Source organism: Amphiura filiformis, chromosome 9 (assembly GCF_039555335.1).
Source record: "Amphiura filiformis chromosome 9, Afil_fr2py, whole genome shotgun sequence".
Classification (NCBI taxonomy): Eukaryota; Metazoa; Echinodermata; class Ophiuroidea; order Amphilepidida; family Amphiuridae; genus Amphiura; species Amphiura filiformis.
This window is the reverse complement of record NC_092636.1, coordinates 63,081,661-63,099,608: the sequence shown is the minus strand read 5'-3', so window position 1 is coordinate 63,099,608 and position 17,948 is coordinate 63,081,661. Positions and strand designations below refer to the sequence as shown.

The 17,948-nt window shown below is 36.4% G+C and overlaps 1 protein-coding gene and 1 long non-coding RNA gene across 2 annotated transcripts in view; both read left to right on the top strand.

Annotated features, from left to right (window-relative positions):
• Positions 1-17,948, top strand: part of LOC140160216 (TBC1 domain family member 19-like) — a 527,882-nt gene that overhangs the window by 375,099 nt on the left and 134,835 nt on the right. The window lies entirely within an intron of this gene.
• Positions 9,027-11,417, top strand: LOC140160385 (uncharacterized). Its single transcript, XR_011859977.1, has 3 exons — positions 9,027-9,293; positions 10,279-10,414; positions 11,102-11,417. It is a non-coding gene; the product is annotated as an uncharacterized lncRNA (long non-coding RNA).

Here is a 17,948-nt window from a genome sequence, read left to right as displayed (position 1 = left end):
TATTATATTTGCTCACTACTGTGCTATCTTCAGTAGATAGCAGATATTTGCTCACTACTGTGCTATCTTCATTAGATAGCAGATATTTGCTCACTACTGTGCTATCTTCATTAGATAGCAGATATTTGCTCACTACTGTGCTATCTTCAGTAGATAGCAGATATTTGCTCACTACTGTGCTATCTTCAGTAGATAGCAGATATTTGCTCACTACTGTGCTATCTTCAGTAGATAGCAGATATTTGCTCACTACTGTGCTATCTTCAGTAGATAGCAGATATTTGCTCACTACTGTGCTATCTTCATTAGATAGCAGATATTTGCTCACTACTGTGCTATCTTCAGTAGATAGCAGATATTTGCTCACTACTGTGCTATCTTCAGTAGATAGCAGATATTTGCTCACTACTGTGCTATCTTCAGTAGATAGCAGATATTTGCTCACTACTGTGCTATCTTCAGTAGATAGCAGATATTTGCTCACTACTGTGCTATCTTCAGTAGATAGCAGATATTTGCTCACTACGGTGCTATCTTCATTAGATAGCAGATATTTGCTCACTACTGTGCTATCTTCATTAGATAGCAGATATTTGCTCACTACTGTGCTATCTTCAGTAGATAGCAGATATTTGCTCACTACTGTGCTATCTTCATTAGATAGCAGATATTTGCTCACTACTGTGCTATCTTCATTAGATAGCAGATATTTGCTCACTACTGTGCTATATCTTCATTAGATAGCAGATATTTGCTCACTACTGTGCTATCTTCATTAGATAGCAGATATTTGCTCACTACTGTGCTATCTTCATTAGATAGCAGATATTTGCTCACTACTGTGCTATCTTCAGTAGATAGCAGATATTTGCTCACTACTGTGCTATCTTCAGTAGATAGCAGATATTTGCTCACTACTGTGCTATCTTCATTAGATAGCAGATATTTGCTCACTACTGTGCTATCTTCAGTAGATAGCAGATATTTGCTCACTACTGTGCTATCTTCAGTAGATAGCAGATATTTGCTCACTACTGTGCTATCTTCAGTAGATAGCAGATATTTCCTCACTACTGTGCTATCTTCAGTAGATAGCAGATATTTGCTCACTACTGTGCTATCTTCATTAGATAGCAGATATTTGCTCACTACTGTGCTATCTTCAGTAGATAGCAGATATTTGCTCACTACTGTGCTATCTTCATTAGATAGCAGATATTTGCTCACTACTGTGCTATCTTCAGTAGATAGCAGATATTTGCTCACTACTGTGCTATCTTCAGTAGATAGCAGATATTTGCTCACTACTGTGCTATCTTCATTAGATAGCAGATATTTGCTCACTACTGTGCTATCTTCAGTAGATAGCAGATATTTGCTCACTACTGTGCTATCTTCAGTAGATAGCAGATATTTGCTCACTACTGTGCTATCTTCATTAGATAGCAGATATTTGCTCACTACTGTGCTATCTTCAGTAGATAGCAGATATTTGCTCACTACTGTGCTATCTTCAGTAGATAGCAGATATTTGCTCACTACTGTGCTATCTTCATTAGATAGCAGATATTTGCTCACTACTGTGCTATCTTCAGTAGATAGCAGATATTTACACTCTGATTATTCTGCCCCAAATAACTTTTAACATGTTTGTTTACTTTAGATACACAACATCTTAAGTATTAACCATTTCATTTAGATCTCAAACCATAAATAGAAAATTTAACTTAAGTGTTTGCAAAAGACAATACTTTATAAGATGTGGCTATTTCAATTCAGTTCCCTAAGATCAAACATACTGATAAACATCCCTACCAAAATAAATGCTGACTACTATGGCAATGATAATCACCAACCCATCATCATGTAAAATGAGTGTCCTATTGCTCAAATATATGCTAAGAAACTGGCAAATAAAGTATTCTATTTCTTGAGTATTTGTTTGTTTGTTTTTAGCAACATGACCTAATTTGTTGTAGCAACCTGGTCTAATTTTGAAGGGATTTATTGCATCTTATACTATATCTTGTACAATGGCCAAGAATAATTGTAAGATTTATAAATTGAAAACTTATTTTGCTAACTAACTGGTTAGTTTTTGTTCAATCACATCACAAGTGTAAAACGGGGCCAACTGAGTGCCGTCTCTGTAGACACCTGCTTAAACTTACAACTGAATTAATTGGGAAACATCTGGGGGCAGGAAACAGGCAACAGACCATGCTGCTGCATTTTATTTTAGTTTTAAATCAGTACAGATTGATTTGCTTTTTTGAATAACACAACCGTTTGTTGAAGATTGTACTACATACACCTGTAAGTAATGCCATGCATCCAAGATAACTTGATTTGTTAATATGTATGAAATTTGATGCGTTTTTATTTGATATGAAGATCTCTCATGAAAATAAAAGGCTTATTGTTTGAGTATAAGTTTCATATAATAACGCCCACTGTCAGTCGTAGTGAAGATCACATACTTGCTCTGATTTTCACTCAAAATTAACTGTGGTTTTGTTCATTGCTGTTGTTGATTTGTGCAGTGAGGTATTCCCTTAAGTATATTTGCCACAATTGTATCTTGTGTTATGTTTGTAGCTATGGGACTGGATAAAACTGATATAGGCAAGTGCAACTTTGTGGTTAAGCCCCCACAAATAACATGGGAATTGTTTTTTTTATACAAAAAACACATATCAATGTCTTGTTTGTTATGAGCCATACTGTTGTTTTGATTTAAAAAAAATCATGTGGAATAATCTGTAAATTGATTGAACTTGTTACCATCATTCCCTTTTCTCTTTTCACTTGTCAATATAATATTATAAAAGGTATGTTACAGTTACGTTCAGACATCTTCTTGCTTGATGTATATCAAACACAGTATTCCAGTATGAGATTTGTTGCTTGGGCATAATAAAATCACTGCTATAAACCAGTACGGTCAGTTAACTGTCATTCTATATAAACTTGAATAATTAGTCTGAATCAGTTTATCTCTACATTGAATTAGGTTATATGTATTATGTGTCAGTTGACCTATATATATGTGCTAAGTTCAACACTATAAAGTGTGTGTGTCGGATAACAGGTGTGTGGAACATATAGGCCTATAGATTATTCACGCATGATGGTGTTCTGGTCTCAGTTGCAATATCACTTTGATGGTCTCATAACAATGAATTTTCTAGATGATATATGCACAGGTTTATTATCTATTGCCGTAAAGATTTGATTATGGTGCACATGGGCTCTTTTGCATGCAGATAAATTTCACATACAAATAGAGAGATACCGCCTCTAAAAATCCCAACAAGAATTAAGGATCCATGCCTTCATTTGCAGATATAGGATTTTACGGGGGTCACTTTGAGTTTGTGCCTAAAATGACAGTTATGTGAATGGAGCTTTATTTGCTATTAGGCAAATCTTTATGGTACATTGTTTACCACTATGTAACCATTCAGATTAGTAGATGACCTATATAATATATAGTTCACTCTTTGTATCTGTGCTTTTGTTCACCACTTGGAATTGCTTTTGAACATTGATACTCATATGACCTACGGTATATATTTTAGGTTTCTTATAATTATCTTATTATATACGAGTCCACACTTTGTATCTGTGTACTTTTGTTCACCACTTGGAATTGGGTTTGAATATTGATACTCACATGAGTATGTGTACTGAATACAATGTACCATTTAAAGTACAAAATCTGGCAATCAGCGTACCACGCCATACATGTCTAACCAAAATTTAGATTGTAGGTTGGGATTATGAGGTCGTCGAGTGCAGATCCGTCTGAACAAGCTTTTCAATACAGAATAAATGCTAACTTCATCGTGACATCATCGGAGCAGCAAAGTTCATTTCCCATTGAAAAAGCGTTATCCGATGGATCTGCAGTCGACCATTCTGTTATCGGACATATTTCTTGGAAAAATAATGTTTCATTCATTTTCCAGATGTCAGTATTGTGATTGTGTTTGTTCCATAACATTACTAGATATTAGATTAATATTTGTGGATAGATTTCACAGAATACATCAGTCATGTGTAATATTGGCCCTTTTAACATTGAAACCATCTGTTTGAACATTAATTGCTTACACTTTTTCTATTTATCCACTTAAAGAAGCATTTGTGATACACAGCATCATCCCAGGGCCGTGACACTCGTATTCAAACCCTGTATAAAAAGTGAAGTCACTTTACGGCAGTTTAATTGACACATCGGCAGTTTGAGTGACAGTTGCTAGGCTTTTTCATTACATCTAGTAACGTCCTGGTAACGCTCAGGCACATTAGCCTAAAATTTACGCCCGTTCGTACAACAACGTTGTGCGTACTTATGCCACAGTGGAACAAACTTATCCCATATTCAATTGACAAGTTCGTATTTGATTGACAGTTGCTGGGCATTTTCAGTACACCAAATTTATCCAAGATGGCAGACGTTGAGTGCTAATTTATGTACTCTTTCCAGCGAAAATACAGCTGATTTAGCCAAAGTCAACATGGGGTCATCGGTTATAATATTTTCCTAGCATATTGAGCTAACTTCTCAGCTACTTGGTTTTTTAAAATATGATAGTAATGGAAAAAAAAACCCAACAAAATGTTTGTCGGTTTTCGCAATTTAATTTTGTTTGAAACGATGACGTAAACATGCATCATCTCTTCCACAGGTAATACACTCCTACACAGCCATGCCATCACATGCATGATCGTGCATTGGGTGTGTGACTGACTTCATTTGCGCAAACGGGTGGCTTATCCTATAGTATATTAGTACTCGAGAATCCTTGATCATCCCCCAACTTTTCAAAAAAAGTTGAGATTTTTATACCACTTGGAAATTCTGGCTTCATAATGGTTTTGTACAAACAATTTCTTGTAGATTAATTTGTTTGGCAAAAATATTGTGAAATTTGAATCGTGTTCTGGTACACCAAATCAAAATTAAAACACATTGTCTTTAGAGGAGTGTAATCCACGTAATCATGCATAACTTGCAAACGCAAAATCGGAATCAACTGAAATTTTGGGAATAAGCTTTTTTCATGGATATCTACTGAAAATTGTCATAAAACGAGGATGCATGGATCACAAAATACTCAGTTAAGATATTAACCTGTTATATCCTATTAATCCAATCAAATAATTATGTTATCTGAAGAAGATAGCTAACTATTTAATATGTTGTACTGAGAAGGTCTTCCTTACAATAACTCTGCAATCTTAGTACTAGTAATCTACTGTTGCCTGGAAATACTGTCTAATTGACGCGATTCCAAATACAGCGCGCCACCAACGACAGCAGTGAAAATTGGCATTTCCGTGTCTGGGGTCGACATCCTTTTTCATCAACCATATGCATAGCTGACCATGTTTGTGATTATTACTCTAAAAACACAATGTTTTATAGTACTTTTTGAAAAATATTTCTGTGTTGAAGTGAAATATTGCAGTTTGATATTCAAAGATGTCCTTTTCTAAAACCCGCAAACTTGATGTTGATACTAGGTGTTTCCTTTTTGTTATACATTTTCTAAAACCGCCCTTTTTTGTTTTTAAACTTTACAATGCTTTTCAGCCCGATACGCGCTAGCCTAGTCAATGCTAAGTAGGCCTAGGCCTGTCCTTTTTAATGGAAAACGCATAGGTTTTATTTTGGTTATTATTAGAATAAATTGTTTTAATTCTTTCTGAATTTATTGTTTGTTCAATACGATAATAATATAACACCAGCATACTTAAGAACATCCATAGGTGTTGCGTTTTTGTAATCGGCCTACATTTTCTAGAAATGGGGTTTTTTTTTTGCACGAAGGGAAAGTAAATTTGAAAAAGATTCTTAATGTCTCATTACTTATAAACATGCATCACATTGGTTTGCCGTTTTTGTTATTATTGTAATTGCTTGATTTGTCCTTATTTTATTTTAGCCTAAATTTGTATTTTTAATTATATAAGGCTACAATCAAACAATAAAAAATTACGATCACAATAAAAACACTTTGTAGGCATAGCCTACGCATAAAAATAACATTTATTTTTTGTTAATATTTCAATTTGAGACTTTAATGCCTAAGTTCAACAATACCTCATAGAGTTCTAGCATTATAATAAAGATGTAGAAAGTTTCAAACTGCAAAAGAGTAGGCCTACATTAATTTTAAAAGATCATTATTTTAAGGCATATCAAGAAAATATGCATGAAACAACTTCTTAACTTTAGAACCAAGTATGCTAGATAGACCTTTGGTGCTTTCGGTTTAAAATGATAGCCTATATTATACGTGTAATGTATAATAATTACAGTAACACAATTTTCAAAAATGCCTCCTTTGGCCCCCATGAACCAGATCGTGTCACAATTAAGGTTTAAATTTGACAATTGTCATGCCCGATTTTAATATTAATTCATGTTTCTTTTTCATATTTTATTTTTACTTCCGCTTTCTTGCATGTCATACCATCTTTATTTCATCTTTCCCCTTTAATAATTCATTTGAGACTGAAGGGGCGAACCGGGACACCCCCCCCCCCCACACACCCCCACACACCGATTTACGGTGAAGAATATACTGTACAATAAGGGACAATTTGCAGTTGATGTTTTTGACAAAAACAAGATAACTTAACATGCTTAACAATGTAGTTTGGAGGCCATTATAGGCCTAAATGAAAATGTGCCTATTCATACAGAAGGGTAGGCTTATTGAGGGGCTGAGCCCCCAGCCCCCGGTTCTTAAGCCTGTGTAATTTTGTTGACAGAATTGCACCACGAGAGTTTATTTTAAAAATTAACAGGTTTATTAATTTTGTAATAGTGCAAGTATATATTTTCTCCCGACATTATACATTGGGGCCAAAGTGTTTTGTTTATAGGGCTATACGGTATAGAAGGAAATGGCTTCTAAATTTACGACCTTTCGTGATCATACAGTAGGCCTACATCATGCTACAAAGAGCGTTTCAAAATGTCACACGAAAATGCTTTAAAACAATTAATTCATATCTATTAAAGTTTGTAAAAAGGTTATAAATGTAAAACATCTATAGGCCTAGGAAAAAAATAATAAAAATAAAAATAAGACAAGCGTTCAAAACATTTATGGAAACCAAAAGCTTTTATTTTAATCATATATCACGCATGGTAATAATTATGGGAAAAGTTATCCAAACAAGAAATAAAAAAAGGCACGAATTTGTGTTTTAGATTAAATTTCCTATTTGAAATTGTCTTGCATCAAAAGCATTGCTATTATAGGCCTACCCAAACTCGAAAATTTTGACATCGGGTTTATAGGCTTAGATGGTCGATCAGAGAACAGAGACATCAACATTTTTGACATCGAGTTTTAACCGTAGATGGTTGAATAGGAATAGAGTACATTTGAAATTCGAAAACGTTTTAATCGTATTTAAAAAAAAATGCTTTACGCTGTTCATGATGTTAAAATATGTATTGAATATTTCGTTATTCTAAATATTGAGAATTAGGCCTACTTTACTTAAAACAAACAAGGTTTAAAAATTGGTTTTTAAGGATATGCATGAGGGTCTAAGTAGGCCTATCCCCAATCATATTTTTCAGTGTTTTCTTTTCTTGTAAACGAGAGCCTAAAGTATTTTCCCAAGCGCCTCGGATCGGGTTCGGAAAAGTTTGAAAATAAGGGTTTAATTGATGCCCATTATTTTGTGTGGGAATATGCCTAACACTCTGAACATTCACAGAGGTAGGCCTAAACCATGACTGTCGAAATTAACTTTAAAAAGGAGGCAGAAAAAATAACACATTAAAAAAAATGCCTTACGCTGTCCATGCTGTTAAAATATGTATTGAATTTTCGTTATTCTAAATATTGAGATTTAGGTCTACCGCTTACTTAAAACAAACAAGGCTTAAAAATTTGTTTTTAAAAGGATATATGCATGAGGGTCTAAGTAGGCCTATCCCCAATCATTTTTTTTTTTTTTTAATTCTATTATAGGCCTACTTTACAACAAAGCTTAAAGACCTGAAAGTGTTTTCTTTTCTTGTAAACGAGAGCCTAAAGTATTTTCCCAAGCGCTCGGAAAAGTTTGAAAATAAGGGTTTAATTGATGCCCATTATTTTGTGTGGGAATAGGCCTAACACTCTGAACATTCACAGAGGTAGGCATAAACCATGACTGTCGAAATTAACTTTAAAAAGGAGGCAGAAATGGAAAAAAATCGTCGGAGGGTTGAATCAACAGCTGATCATCATCAACGTAAATAAACAAAAGTGGTTGGAGTAATCGATAGCAACACTCGTTTCCGTTTCCTTGGTCGATGGTTCATCGTCGACGCGTCATGGATGTCGACTTTTACCCATGATGCTCTGCGCGAAGTAGATCAGCCAGGCGTGATCGTAGGTGGCGCGCTGTATTTGGAATCGCGAGAATTGATCTTCTATCTACTGAAGATAGCACTGAGGCAAATTGCTATCTTCAATAGGTTGTTGTCTATTCAACTGCTATTTACTGAAGATAGCATCCAATTTAGGCTGTTATCTAATAATGATAGCTGCCTCTTAAGCTGTTGTCATCTGAAGAGAGCTGCCTATTAAAAAACATGATATCTAATGATGATAGATGCCTATTTAAAGCTGGTATCTGTTGGAGATGGCGGCATATTAAAGCTGATCTTCCGAATAGCTATCTATTTAGGCTGTATCTACTAAAGACAGCTGCTAATTGAACCTGCTATCTACTGATGGTGGGTTCATAGTAAATCGGTGTGCATCGGCCGACGTCGCTGGCGATGAACACAAACACCCAGCGATATCGTTGTGCTGCTCCATCGCCCGGCGATGATCGGTCGACGATGCGCGCTGTACTGAGTTCGCACGGCGATGAGAGCGGCGATGAGCGGTGTGAAAAGACGCCATTTTATTTGTCAGTCGCCACTTGAAATATCAGCTAATAAATCCAAAAATGTCAACATTTCTCTATATTTATGACTTTAAACTTCAGTACATTAAGATTTGCGGACATGGACCATGTTGTGTCCTCAGTGACTCTTAAATGGTACGAGATCTGGGAAAGAAAAGGATGCCAAATCACCGTAAACAACGCACACAATTTTCGTATTGGGCTGTCATGTCATGACTGCAAATGTACACGAACATGCGAAAATGTTCATATTCATGTGGATTACATACTCAGTAGCACTGTCTTCGCAAGGAATACTGCCTTTCTGCCTCAGGAATTCATTCCAGTATAAACACTTGAACTTCTGCTGTCACAAATGTTCGGTAAGTACGGTTTTAACACTGCCACTGGCATGACTAGGGCCCTAGCCTAGCATGCCATGATCATGACTAGGCCTGTCAAAGAAAGTAGGACACTGTGCATTGATTGTATGCTGAGATAACCGCTTGGCAAGGTTGGTGCGATCCATCAGGAAAGAAATAATGTAATTCCCGACCCTGCAACCCCCGGGGAGATTTTGAATAATGCCCTGGCCAGAGGTTTGTAGGCCTATATAATATAAAGTTAAAAGTATATTATAATGCATGCATGTAAATGCCTAAGCCAAATGGCACCGCAGTTCGGGAACGTTACAATACAAGCCCCGTCATTTCCCCACATTCCCGGATTTTTATCATGTCGAATCATGGAATAGGGTCTAGTTCCGGTCATGATTTAATAATTAATTTTAATACGATATGCAACCGTGAAAATCTTCAATAGGAGGACCTAGGACCGCACGACAGGCTACACTACAGCCATGTCATGACAGCTGCTACAAATACAATGTCAATGACATATTTTTGGCTTCACAGTGAATAGGCCTGGCACAGTGGCAGTGACAATAAAAGCAAGTCTGGACCAAAGACAGCGGCAGCCTAGCCTAGGTCAAGGCGGTCAGGCTACACAGGAAGGGCTTCGTCTTGACCAATTATTTATCGTTTTGTATATTAATACTATTAGGGCCCTACTATGCAGAAGCCTAGGCCAAGGGGTGGCCAGGATGGGCTCTGTCTTTTATACCCTACTTCAAGTAGTTAACATTAAAACAGAGGGAGGCTTAGGCCTGCTATTTCACTCATAATGACAAATGACATGCCATAAAATGAAGGGAAAACAGAATATTAGGTAGAGTATTCTGAGTAGGCCTAGGCCTACCTTAGATTTTTAAAGATTATAACCAGTAATTTTGAAAAGATGATAATATCGGCGCAGTATAATAAAAAAATTAATTATTCAAATCGTGTTTCTTTTCTTTTCACCAACAAGGTCAGTGACGTGACTTGAAGTGGACTGGTAGAAACCTAACTATTCTTCAGATGTGGAGGGAATGGGACCACATCTAGGGCCTACTGAGAGAACAAATAGAGTACCATTTTTTGTACCAACGTGCAACAGGAGACAGGTACGGTATGTAGTATAGCCATAAATGTACAACTTTATGTAAATTTAAAGGCATACATTCATATTTTGATTTTATGATGTCATATTGATGTGGTACAATCATAATATAACATGAAATACCAAATTCCACAAATTTAAGGGAGCCTTGCACTAAAAGACAATTATGATCCACATGACATGCTAAAACAATTTTCCCTCAAATTTAGCTTTGAACGTGTATGTAGAGTCATTGTGTTGAAGGCCTAAAAATGTTTGATTGGCATAACATAAAAAACACTAGGTAGGTAGGGATTTTTTTGTAAATTGTGTAAATTGCATTTTTCCCCCAAAAAATGGGATAGGTGGGGTTACGCCAGTCAAACAATTTTTTAGGCCAAAGTCAAGTCTTTAAAGCCGTGTCAAATTAATATTTTGGTTCTCGCCCCTCCGCCTCAATTTCTGGGATTTGTCAGATTTTTTTAGATTTTTAAAAATATATTAGACTTCGGAATATAAATAAGTTTATTTGAGAACATGGTTCATTTCCTAGACTTTTTGTGGTACTCTAGGGAGTGTATCCCTCAGAATCTTACATTTAAAAAAAGCCAATAATATAAAGGGGTGTATGTTAATCCATGATAAGTAGGCCTATACTGTTGCAATATTGCAAGTATCACAATATTTCTTAAATTCTTTCATTTATTAACAGATACAAACTGGCACCTGTACCTGAACTGGCCTACAGCAACAAGTTAACACTAGAGATGGATGATATGGCCTGGATGTACTCCCCCCAATCAGCTCACACTACTTGAAATCACCTATACTGGCGGTTGACTATCACACCATAGTGCATTGTAATGGACCTGACTTTAGGATATAGTTGCCATTGAAGATCAAGTCATCAAGAATCCACACTGAGTCGAGTGGTGTGCCCCCTCCCAATAAGGAACCCACCATTAAACTTTATTTTTGTAAGTGGCCACTTGGCCAGGCCAGCTCGTCAGATTACTTTCATTTTATAGAAATATAAATGTACTTTAGACAAACAATTTGGCAGTATGAGGTCATTCCAGGGATAATACCAGTGCCAATGAAAAGAGTCGAGTAAAACTAAAAGATACATTCAGATTGGCCTTACTTTATGGTGGCGTTCCTCAAGGCAATGGCATTGGTCTTGTTTCATGTTTTACGGTATGATCATTGATCAACGATGCCATGGCTATTCAAAATCCAAACCATAAAGTTTTGAAGTATGTAGTTGATTTGTTGAGGGCCTATGATGGAACCATTATCATGCAAGCCTCAGTTCCTGGATGTATCTGCATCACTTGGACTAATGAAAACAAATGGAGGCTGTTTTAAAATTCTTAGTTTTCAATGTATATTTTTAAAGCTTTGATTTGTTTGGTTTCCCCCATGCATTTTATTTAGCATAATTCAATTTTATATGTTGCTGCTCTGATGCTAAACGAAGTTTAGCTGTGTGTGTGTGGAGGTGCAGAAAATGTTAACCCTGGCACCTTTTTTTGGATTCCCCCAATGTGATGCCCAAGGTTTTCCCATTTAAAAATTTGACATCGGTACAAATAAATAAAAACCAAATCAAGATTTCCCCCTAGGCCCTCAAGAACCCCAACATTTTTCGGATTCCCTCAAATCCAAATATTACACAATCTGTTAAGGAGAGTCGGAGCGGTGTCTGCGCTAGCGGTATTTGTGCTCAAATATTGAGAAAAATAAAGCCCTCACTCACGTAAGTATGGGTTCAATATCTGGCCTCATTGTAATGAGTTTTATTTTCCCCCAATGTGCATGGTTGTTTTTTTTCTGGAAGGGGAACACATATGGAACTATAAATGACCAGAGGCTTCCTTAAGTTAATTCATTTCCTATAAAATCAATGCTCCATCAAGCACAAACGTTTTCGACAATATTGGAAAACGGATAGAGAAGGTTGTCAGAAAACGTTCAAATGTCGGGTTATATAAACATTGATAAAGGGTATAAAACGTTTTTATTACTTGCAAAACACTTACTGCAACGTATTCTATCAATAATGTTATTTAAATGTTGATTTGAAAAGTTTGGTAAACTGTTTGCAAAAAATATTTTACAATGACGTTTTGACAACATTTTAAAATTGTTGTTGTTTTCATATAACATTTTAAAACGTTTTTATGACCTGTATATAACCCGTTGACGAAACTTTTTGTAAACTGTTTGAAAACAATATTTTATAATGACATTTTCATTTTGACAACATTTTAAAATTGTTGTTGTATTTTCATAAACCATTAACATTTTAAAAACGTTTTTATGAAACAACAACAACATTGCCTCGAAAAGCGCTCCCGCACCGTGAAGCGAAATAAGTGACCGCTCACAAACACTTGTTAGAGGGGGCTGATGCAAAAAGGGGGCTATTAAAGTTTTGACCCTCCTAAGGGGGGAGGGCTCTGAAAACTTTTTCCAGGGAAAATTGAGTCTATATGCTTTTCTATGGGGTTGACCCATAATTTTCATGTCAAAAAAGGGGAGGGCCTGAATTTTTTTTTTTTTTAAAAAGGGGAGGAGGCGAAAAAGTTTCGCGATGATTTTATTTTTGCATCAGGCCCCAAGTGTTTGTGAACGGTCCCTAAACACGTGGTGTTAAATTATTCTCGTTTTATTACCACTAGTGTACATATATGAATCTGCAATTCTAACATTTGGTTTGTTTTAATAACTGGTAAAAATAAACACAATATACATAAAATGCAATGTTTGTTTGTGTGTTTGATTGTCAGTTGCCTTTAAGGGTGGTGCAATGAATAATTATGTGTACCCAGTGGTGAATTGTAGAGGAGGGGGCAAAAGGGAGGAGGGAAGATGTTTTGGAAAGCCAAAGGGGGGGGCACAGATTTGTTGGCAAGCCAAAATTGGGGAAGACAGGCAATTTTTGCCACATATTTTGAGCACTATTTCGATATTACACCCTAAAGAGGTCGTGGAAACATACTGAGGAAAAGTTTTTTGTTAGATCAGTCCCAGCAAACACAAAAACACTTTCGATATCATTCGCAAAAGGTTGTCAGAAAACGTGTAAATGTCGGGTTATATAAAGGGTATAAAACATAGGCCTAATGGTATTTAAGTGTTGACAAGATATTTGGCAAAAAATGTTTGCAAACAATTGTTTGCAACTCAAATGTTTACAAAAAAAAAAAACACTTTGAAATATTGTTGTAGAGTGTTTTCATACATAACGTTTTATTTAAAACGTTTTCATTTATATAACCCGACATTTAATGTTATTAAAACGTTTTTAAATAAACAAAAACCCAAAATATAACTTATTTAAAACGTTTTAAAAACATTTTTGTGTTTGCTGGGGTTACAGCTATTTGGGCGTATGTAGGGCCTATGTAGTGAAGTAAAAGTTGAAATAATTCAAAATTGCATAAACAAGTCAACTTACATTGACTTAAGTCCACAAAGTACGAAACAACATATCTAAAGAGTGCACTTTATGTACAAAACAAATGTTTTTTATGTCAAAAACCTACACAGCGACCTTTTATGCTCCCCCAAAAAAAAAAAAACCATGGGGCATATTTATATACAAAAACTAAAAAAGAACCAAAGAAGTGGACTTTTAATGTACAAAACAAGGAAATAAGAAGGGGATAAACACCCCGATGTCAACATTTGAACAGAAAAAGGTTTTTTTATTTTATTATTTTGTTTTATTGGTATACAAGAGCACAAAACATCTGCATTAAATAATGAGTTTATACGGGAGTCAGTACGGTAGTTTTCCAATCGTTCTGAATTGAAAGAAATAGACCTCATCTTAATACTAATTATAGAGAGTTTGTCCGTCTGTCCGCTGGCTATCGCTGCGGCGCTGCTGAGCTATCGTGTGCTCGCAGAGTTTGTCCGTCTGTCCATGGCGCTATCGCGTGCGCGCTGGAGCTATCGTGGTGCTCGCAGAGCGCGTATCGAGTATCAACGGGCGTGCGCGAGTACCGGAAGGCGCGAAAAGTCGCTGGTATCGGAAAGCATTACAGTGTGCATGTGACTAATTTACAGGTCCATCTCATCGGACCAGAACCAGGCAAGGCCTATAGCCCATTATATTGATCACTAAGAGACGCAGGCCTATATCATAGTAGTTTAAAAGGTCATTAGAGATAGGCCTATTATGAGAACCACCCAACCCGAGAACCGCGAAATCTAGTTGATAATAAATATGCCTATAGACCCATGCAATGTAATTCAGGTGTGTTTTTGTTTACACGTGCTTTTGTTTACAAAATACAGCACACAACAGGTCAAAGGTTAAATAATTCGCGAATTTGATTGGTTATCGCGGCGTTGCCGCCGTGAAAAGTTGAACTTTTTCAACTCGGCAAAGCGTCGCCGCCGCGACGTCTGCCGATGGACAGCGATGCCAAATCTCATCGCTGTGGACGTCACTCAAAGACAGTAGAACGACGTCGGCCGATGTCGGTAGACGTCTGCAGACGGAAAAAGACGTAGTATGAACCCACCATTAAGATACATGTCATTCAAAGCTGCTATCTACTGAAGATGGCTTCATATTGAACCTGCTATCTAATAATGATAGCTGCCTCTTAAGCTGCTGAAGATAGCTACCTAGTAAAAAAACACAGGTAGTGTAATTACAGAAGCTCATTGCACTTTAAATAAAGCTGTTGACCAACCACTCTGGCCCAAGACACAGCTTATTAATCATATACTCTCTAAATTCATGATATTGAAAAGTTAATCTATTCAATTAGGTAAGCTATGTTTTAGGTCAAAGGTCATTTGAGGTAATTTTCTAAAATTATTTAAAATGCTCTGTTGTCCACAAAATCTGATGGATTGATGTTACTTCAGTAGAGTGGTTCTAGGCAGGCGGCGGATGACATGATCGAGCCGGCAACTTGTGAAACCGCCCGACCGTATGGCATTTTCCAATACAGTCGGTTAGTTTTGTGGGGTTCTTATCAAACCCCAACGGTTTTAGCTTGTATTTATATTATTTATCAACATAGGCCTATTTGTTTGTGATATTTCAAGCGTTTTAAAATTTCAAAATAATCCCATTCAATTACACGGTTGATGATGAAAATTTACTGAATTTAGAGAATGCAATGCGGCCACCACCTGGTTCTAGGGTAAGGGTTCCTCATAGATACCAATGAATTGGGGTCAAAGGTCATCTAGGGGTCATTTGGGATCATTTTTAACTCTTTGCTCCCATTTCCAACATTTCCATCTAATTTGAAAACAAATGTCCACGAGTAGTGAGGTATTATGTAAACTGTGTTGTAGGTCAAAGGTCATTTGAGGGGTAATTTCCCAACATTTTTCAGAATGCTGCCAGTACTTTTTCAAGAGAATGCACTGGATTTTGATGCAACTGCATCATTTGGTTTCATTGTTAACTGGTGTGCATTCATTTTGAAGTTTATTAGGTCAAATATATGCATTGTTAAGAAAAATAACATGACACATGTATTACAACCAAATAGAGTGAAAAGGGCAGGCAACACTTGTGATCCATGGATCTTGCTTCTTATGTATGTGTAGTATATTTGATTTATTTTTTGTTAATTTCATATTTTATTCTTTTGGTGATCTTTTTAATTATTTTATGATTGTATTCTGTTATTTTGCTGTTTATAAACTATGGGCCCCATGGAAGACCAAACCAGCTGGAGGGCTGAACTGGATTGGGTGTGTTGATATGAAATTGAAATTAAAAAAAAAATATTAAAAATATTTTAAGAGAAGTCGTTAAGTTTTTTTTTTAAATTTTCATATTCATTGTTTGTGTTTACACCAGGAAGTTTTGCATGTATTTGTAACTGTGAACTTTGAAAACAAATGTCCACGAGTAGTGAGGTAGCATTTCTGTTTGACTGTTTCTAAGCATTCTCTATAGGCTAGTAGCCTTGATCAAGGCTTCCTCCTTACTTTTTCTCTATTCATGCTCTTCATAGGACCCATGTATAATCAGTGGTAGAAGTATCATATACTGGACTCTCTCAGATTTGTAGTTAGTCAGATCTTTTCCTGGCTACATGGACTAGGGAGAAAGTGTGCCTTGTGGGCATTTTGCTCAAACACTACCCCTGCAGTGCACGGTATGCCTGGGTAAAGTATAATAAGAAAGTCCACTATCTTACCTCAGGGCCGTAGCAAGCGGGGCGGCCGGGGATGCCATGGCCGCCCCACTTTTTGAGAAATTTGTTATGTTTTCTTTATATCTTTATTTCAATTTCGGCATATATTTGTATTTTGGCCGCCCCACATTTGTAATGGCCGCCCCACATTTTTCAACCTTGCTACGGCCCTGTCTGACCTAGCAATTCAAATGGCAAATAAATTTTTACAAAGTTATGATGGTAAGTATAATTATTTTGAAAGAATAACTTCAAAATTTTGGAAAGAAACAGAAATTTTTGGAAGATATGACAAAGCTTTCATGAATTTTACATTCATTAACTATGGACGCCAAAGGACTTGAAGCAAGTCTATAGGCTAGTCACCTGATCCCAGTCAGGTGGAACCAATACTTTAAATGTTCATTTTGTTAATAAAACAATGTGTGAAGTTATTTGTCTGTACCATACTTTAAGCGGACAATAAACTTTAAATCATTGCAAAACTTCATGTGACTCGACTATTAATTCTCAATAATTATGGCGACTGCGTCCGGCAATCCTGATGTTTCTGTTACAGTGATGGAAGATGATTTAACATGTAACATTTGTTATAATCTACTGAGAGAACCTAAGGATTTAGACTGTCCTCATGTGTTCTGTCTTCAATGTCTGCAGGAATGGGCAAAAAAAGAACCAACAGTTAAGTGCCCAGAATGTCGCCATATCACTATTGTACCACTAGGAGGGCTGGTGAACTTAAAGACTAACTTACGCTTAAAATCTATGGTAAAGAAATATGCTGAGCATGTTGAGAAGCAGAGTGGTGTGACGATGTGCCCAAATCATGAAGGAGAAAAGCAGCATTTCTTCTGTGTTACTTGTGGCATAATGGTTTGTCGTGATTGTCTTGTGCTGCAGCACCCGATATCACAACATGAAATAAAAGAGTTGAAAGATATTGCTACAACCCGAAGAGCAGAAATGAAAGCCAAAATGGGTGGTGTTGAGCAAAGAATAAAGACAATAAAAGAGGATAAAATGACATTGGATAAGATGGAAAGACAATTGCAAGCAGTCAGGATCAAAGCTGAGAAAGATGTCAAGAAACGAGTACAAGAAGTTGTGTCTGAAGCAGAAGGCAAAGGGAAAGAAATGATTGAGTCCATTCAAGCTTCGTATCAGCAACGCTTGAAGACACTGAAAGAAAAACGGCATCAAACAATAGATATGGGTACTCGATTGCACAATGTTCATACGGCTACAAAAAATGTAGTTGATACAGCAGCTGATCACATCTACATAAAACAGCACTCGTTACTTGTAGATAAAGTGAACAAATTATGTGCAACTATAAGCCAATGTGAAATGCCATCTCCAGAATTAGCTAATCTGAAC